The sequence below is a fragment of the Pithys albifrons genome, chromosome 1, assembly GCF_047495875.1.
Source record: "Pithys albifrons albifrons isolate INPA30051 chromosome 1, PitAlb_v1, whole genome shotgun sequence".
Lineage (NCBI taxonomy): Eukaryota > Metazoa > Chordata > Aves > Passeriformes > Thamnophilidae > Pithys > Pithys albifrons.
The window spans coordinates 8,571,850-8,578,712 of NC_092458.1; positions in this window are offsets into that span (position 1 = coordinate 8,571,850).

Here is a 6,863-nt window from a genome sequence, read left to right on the forward strand (position 1 = left end):
CGCAGCAGCCCGCCCGTCCAGTCAGCAGCCCGCCCGCCCGAGGGTCTCTGCCAGGCACGGCTCTGCGTCACGAGAAAAGCCCCGGCCTTCCTCGCGTCCATCTCGGCTCCGTGGTGCTGCCACGCTCTCTGCTAGCGGAGGCCTGGGGCAAGCTCGGTTTCATGCAGACTCCTCCGTCCCCAGGAGAATGGAGGGTGCCGAGCTGCTCCTCGAGGCTCTTCGGGAAGGCAAAGCTGTGGGTGACTTCAGGTCCGGCTTTAGCGGTTCTCCAGCTGCAGAGATTGTTTCGGGTGCCATTTACAGCCCCGTGTTGCAGCTACAGTACTAATGTCTGGTTGTCTTACCACGCCGACAGGAGAAATACAGGTACAGAGGGCTATTGAGGGCTGCAGAAGATTGTTCTTCCGGAACTGTAAGAAGTCAGCACAGAGCTCTGGTTCATACAGGAATATTATGGGCTTTGGGAGGGACACATGTAGACATTTCAGCCTCACCTGCCCATATTGGGCAATTCTGTGCTTTTTGCCCTATCCCAACTTCCATTTCTATATGCCAGCTCCCTATTTTTTTGATAATAGGGTTGGAGGTCTAAAGGGCCAGGACGCCCTGCCCTGACATTCCATGGGTATGTTCATGCTCCCTTCTGGAGGCACAGAAACCTCTCTGGGAGAGTATGTTTGGGGAGGGATTAAAAGAAGATCCAGAATGGTGATGGGACCTGATCTGCTCATGGCCTGGGGCAAAGTGCCCTACAACAGCCTTCAGGACCAAAGCACAACTCTGCAGCACCATGCAAGGCGAAAGAAGGGCAATTCCTACAGGTCCAGCCAAGAGTCCTACAAGAAACTGAAAGGAGATGTCTGGGAAGTGCTGTGCAGTGAGGGAGGGTTGTATGATTCTCTCTGGTTGTGTCTTTTATTGCATAACCTAATATCTCCCCACTAAAAGCTGATCTGCATACTCACAAAGGAGCAAGAAGAGACAATGGCAGGGGACCATCACGCCACCACCAGAGGTCTATCTCCATGGATCCAGAGAAGCACACGGGCATAGAGGCAGGCAGAAACTTAAAAGGCTTAGAGGAAGAAACACCTCATCTGTCTCCCTTCCAGGCCTGCCCCAGCAGAGTCTCATGCCCAGCAACCAGATGTGAAACTTATCAAGACAGTCAACACCAGAGGACCCTTTGGACTCTTGGGGGAGTATTTCCTGAGGGTATGGGCCACATAGTGGGTGGAAACATTTCAGGATTGCACAGGACTAGTATGAAAATTAGGGAAAGGGATGGATTGAGGTGAATTGGGGAGGAACAAGATTTGTGATATTAAGTGACTTTGTAGCTCTTTCTTGGGATATGTGCATGTGCATATGGGAGTCTGAGTGCTGCAATGGCAGTCAGACAATATGTCAGAGAGCCTTTGTGCCTATGGTGCAGCATCTGGAGTGAGTGTGGGTGCGTGAGTGTATAAGCACTAGTGATGGTCCAGCAAGTAGGGAGGTGGCCTGGGGGTCACAGGTGTGTTTAAAGGTGAGACCATGGGGTACTTTGCTACTGGGGACCAGGGTAATCCTGACCAGCTGCTGGAGACACCACAGAGTTAAGGGGGTCTCAAGAGGTGAGAGGCGTATTTGTCTGAAGGCAAGATGAAGGGATTGTGGGGGATCCTGGGGGTCAGGGTGCCAAAACAGGGTTCAGGAGTCTCTTGAATTGCCTACAGTTTGCCATGCTACTTTTCCAGCAGCACAAGAGCCTGCAAGCATGATGCCTTCTGTAACTGGACCAAGAAGGATTCATCAACAGGCTCTCCTTAATCAGGTAGCCTGTAGTAGACACAAACCACGAGATTCCCTTTGTCACCTTGGTCTCTTATTCTTACAGTCTTGCTTTCTTTTTTTTACTTTTCTGATTGTGGTGACACCTCTGGACCTTTATTCTCTTTGTCCTTTGGCTGGCCTTCCATGTACAAAGCCTCACAGCTATTGTGCAGAGGCACCTAAAGAGTGAGGTGGGTGAAGAAGGATTTCACTTGCCACCCTGGGCATGGGCTACCCTCCCTCACTCCTTTCTTTAAAACTTCTGCCTTCTCCTTGCTGGGGGATGGATAGAGGGTCCCCTAATTTTTTCTGGTGGCTGCTCCTGTCTCAGGGATGTCAGATCTTAGTTCCACTAGTTTATCTCCCTTCTGATTCTCTAATAGTCCTTAATTTTTTTGTTAACGTTTTAAATTAACAACTGCAACTGTTTCTCACATGGTGCAAGAGACACTATTTTGAAGCATAATTGTTATCAGAGAAAAAAGATCTGTCTCCAAACTCTACATCACTTTCTGCACCAGTGTCTTCTGTGGAGTCAACCCATTCCTCAGCTCCTGCAGCAGTGAAATGCAGTTTTGCAGTACCAGCTTTCATTTTCAGAATCTTCCAATTGTTCAAAATCCAAAGACAGGTGAATGTTCTTGTTCTGTAGTAATTTTGCACTATATTCATTTTTACCTCTTTCATGAGAATAGTAATAGCCTCTTTATTCTTGATCACACATGTGGACTGTTCTGCAAGTATAGCCTGACCCAGCTCCACCTCAGCCAAATAAAGTTTGTCTCCTGAACAAGCACATTTGTGCTGATGTGGGTAGAAAGGATAGAGTCCTTAGTCCTTACTTTGAGCTACCCTATCATATGGATGATTCATAGAAGCCATTTTAGAATAATAAGATTTTTCAGTAGAATTTCATTATATCAACATATTCAGTGGATCGGATGCATTCTCTAGACCAGCTGTATCCTGCCTTATGCTTCTGCTATGCTGGGTGCTGCTTGATGCACTAACAGGAGGCAGTGTGGGCTGCTGGTACTGGAGCTTGATGCAGGAGATGTGCACTGTAGGCAATAAAGGCTCCCAAGTTCTTTGCATGATCTGATACTTGCATGTGTCTGCACAACTTCTGAATTTCTGCTACGTGTTCTGGATTGTCACTTAACAGAGTCATAGACAAAATCACAGATTTAATATTGTATTCATTGAGCCACACCTGCATTCTTTAAAGGCTGGTAATCTGTACCATTGGGTCAATCTAAACTATTTTTTAGGGGATGCACTACTTTTTCATGAAGTAGTTACTTTTTGTGATAAATACAATGAGTCGCCTTTGGGTTGCATTCAGTTTCTTTATCAGTGGGTTTCATTCTGCAAACTACAAATTCCGCAGCCTGATGTGGCAGACACTGAAACCTTGCAGGCAAATGAAGCAGCTAATTGCTACTAACTTTACTTGTTCTGCCTTCATCTATGAAGCTGCCTTCTCTCTTTCAGGGCAGTTCCTTCTGATGTAACCTCTTTGTTTACATAAAAAGCAATGTCTGTCCACCCTTAATTTCTCCAACTCTTCATCTCTCAGCACCTCCTCCTTTTGCCACGTGGTCCTACCACCTCCAAATTCCCTCCTCCCAGAGCACTGAAACTTCTCGTCCTTAATCCCACCTTTTGGTAATCTGGACCCTTTATTCCCTCTTGCCTGTTCACTTCATGTGCCACTGCCACCATAATCTTGCCTTTTGTTTATGCCTTTCTTTTTCATGCCTCACATATACCTTCTGTGCTTCCTTAACAAGCTCATTTAACCCCCGCTCATTCCAGTCTTCTACTTTTTCCTATTTTTATCTTATATCTGGCCATGAGTGTGTCACAAAACAGACTAAGTGTTGGCCAGCAGGTGTGTCCACCCCCACTCCCGAGTATTTCTGGATACTCGCCTTCAATCTATCTAACCACTCGGTGGGTGTTTCGTCCTTGCCCTGCTGTTTGTCAAAGGCCTTTGACATATTGTGGACTCTGGGTGCTGCCTCTCTAATTCCCTTAATTATACAACTATGATAATTAGCCATGTTCTGTCTCCCCTCTACCATGTTCTGATCCCAATGTGGACGTGTTAATGGCATTTTATGTTCGCCTCTCAGCCCATTAACACCATGCGGGTGTTCCCTGTCCCACACCCTTATGACAGCCAGCCGGATCACATCCCTCTCCTCTGTTGAAAACAATATGGCCATAATAGATTGAATCTCATTACAGGTGTAGATGTTTGGTCCAAAGAACTGATCTAGTTCCTCGGCCAAACCTAGGGGGTCTTCCAAAAGCTTCTTCATTGAATTTCTAAAATTATGCACCTCTGTGCTGGTGAGAGGTGCATTCACGAAGCCTATTCCCCCTTGAGCTCCCTGCTAGGGACCTCCCTCAGGGGAAGCAGCGCCAGACTCTTTTCCTTCCCTTGTTCTGTTCTCACTCACTCTTTCTCTCACACACTCTCTTGTCTTGTCATACTTTGAGTTTTAGGAGAACTCAGAGATTCCTCCTATGAGTCCTTCTCCTCTGCTGCTAGATTTTATGGAGGAGGATTCTGCACATTCTCACTTCCGACATACTCTAATGGATCCCACTCACGTCTCTTTCTCCTAGGCCTAGCTCCATTTACCCCCTTCTTCTCACTTTCTTCCACTTGCACCGCAAACACACCTACACTCTTAATCCAGCATTCAGCAACGATTAAGCAATGTCCTTAACTGGAATAAACTGGGGCAGGAATTGGGTTTACAAATCACTGTAGGCTTGAAAAAGTAATCAGTTTTAAATAAAATTACATGAGGCATTAACTTATACATTAAAAAAATTAACGATATGTAAAGAAACACTGCAGATTCCGACTTAAATTCCTGATAAAAGGCAATACATGTAAATGAAACTCAAATGATAGCTGTCACTCTTCAGATATGTTCTTCTCTTCACAACCTTTTAACACTTCTTATCATTAACATTTTCCTCAAATCTGTATCCCTTCTTTTTCTTTTTTCTCCTTTCTTTTTCTACCTCTCAGATTCTTTCTCCTGCTCCTCTCTCCAACCTATACTTGCACTGGCCATCCTTATCTTACCCTACACAAACAAGCTTTCTTCTACCCTTTCATAGACCATCTTCTGACCTGCTAACACTTTATTTTATTAAATCTTTACTCCAACCAAAAGGCTGTCAATAAAAAGAAGTCAAATGCATGTAAAGTAAATGTTAGCACAGTTAAAATGAGATATAAATACTTGATTTAGGCAACGGTAAATTATGTTCAAGAAGTGTTGATAATAAAGAAAATGTAGAATTACTAATTGAATTTAGATGGGTAAAGTTCAGTGAAATGCATGTGGCCATCAGAGAGCACTTCTAGGAAAACCATAACATTCACACAGGGATGATAAATATAATAAGTGTAGGGATACATCTATACTTCACCCTGACTATCACATTCACACTGGTGGCCACCACATTCAGCAATCACACTCACAGACCTAAATGCATTCCTAGTACACCCATTTCTGGCCCATGCAAATGATTATACGTTATTCAGAGATCTGCAAAACATAATTAAAAGACAGTTACAATATGAATATATACAGAAAAAAATTCTCAACAGAAGACTTGTGCATTCCAAACAGGATTTAAGCAAGATCATTGTCCTTCTCCTTTGTATGATGGCTTTTTTGGTGTTGTGATGGAGACAATCTATGTTGGTAACAACATCTCTGGTAATCCAGGTACTCCTGGTCCATGGGCGCAGCCATCTTGGGCCGGATGTTGACAAAGGGAGGGGGGCGGGGCCACCATGGGAAAGAGGAAGTTGGGTGTGGTGTAAGGGCTCACAGGGACCGCCTACCACAGAGATCAGCCCCTCCCCTTTTGACACCACACCCAGGGGGTGGGCATCGGCTGTTTCCTCCCTCTTCCCCCAACCTCCATTTTGTGGTGACCCTTCACCACACTCTCTGCCGCCATCTTGTGGGCACCCAACACGTGCACGTGGAGAGGCCCCAACGGCGGCCGTCACCATGCTAGCAATAATTCCAGGGTTCGCCAGTGGATCGGTGGAGGGGGGCCCCTGAAACCGCGACGCTGGAACCGCGCTTCGACCACAACTCCCTGCGCTACTGTGTCCTGGGGCCCCCTGGATCCCTGCAGCCTGGTCTGCTTCTATGATTGAGTTCATCAGTGTCCATGCTACTAATGCATGCGAGGCATGTTTGCCGTTTCTGTTAGCCGCCGCCCTTAATTTTCGTCCAAAACAGTCCCATTCCGTTGTAGTAAGATGAAAAGGCAGGGAGTAGTTCTCTTTAGCCATGTATTTCATTAACAATCTTATTGCGGCCTTGTCTGCCTTACAGTTCGCCAGAGTTAGAAGGGACTTCAGGCGGCGGTAAGTCTTTTTTTCTCTCTTAGAGAGAATTTTCCCCATTTTTAATAAATGAAATAAGGGTGATAGGGAGCAGGGTCTGCTTGGAGGGCTACCTACCCAGGGTAAAGGTAGGCTGAGGGTCAGTCCTTCGGTCCCACGTTGAAACAACAAGGGATTGCCAGCCGATAGCTGAAGAAATGCCGAGGTGCTCTGCCCGTTCGCTTCCTCCAAGGTCCACTGATGACCGAGGGACTCACCCGTCCCGCGGCTTATGCTGCTTCGGCGTAGTGGATACCAGCCCCACGTTGGGCGCCAATTATCAGCGGATTAAAAATAGCCCACCAATACGGTGGAGAGGTTTCTGCTTCCAGGAGCAAGGCTAGGAAAGCGGCAAGCAGGGCTCCCTAGGATCAGGCCCCTTAGAATCGAGATCGGCTCCTCCTGCCCCCGGCCCGGCGACCGCCCCGAACAGAACAAGTCCGCACTTGCCAGGAGTCCACGAGGAAAAGCCAAGTTTATTGCCGTGCGTTAGCTTTTGAGGAGAGCATGGGAATTCCCCAGATGTAGGCGGGAAAGAGGGGCGGAGATGAGGCGGAGTAACGCACTTCATTGGGTGCATGCAAACGAAGGGAAGGAGGGAGGGGAGGAGCAG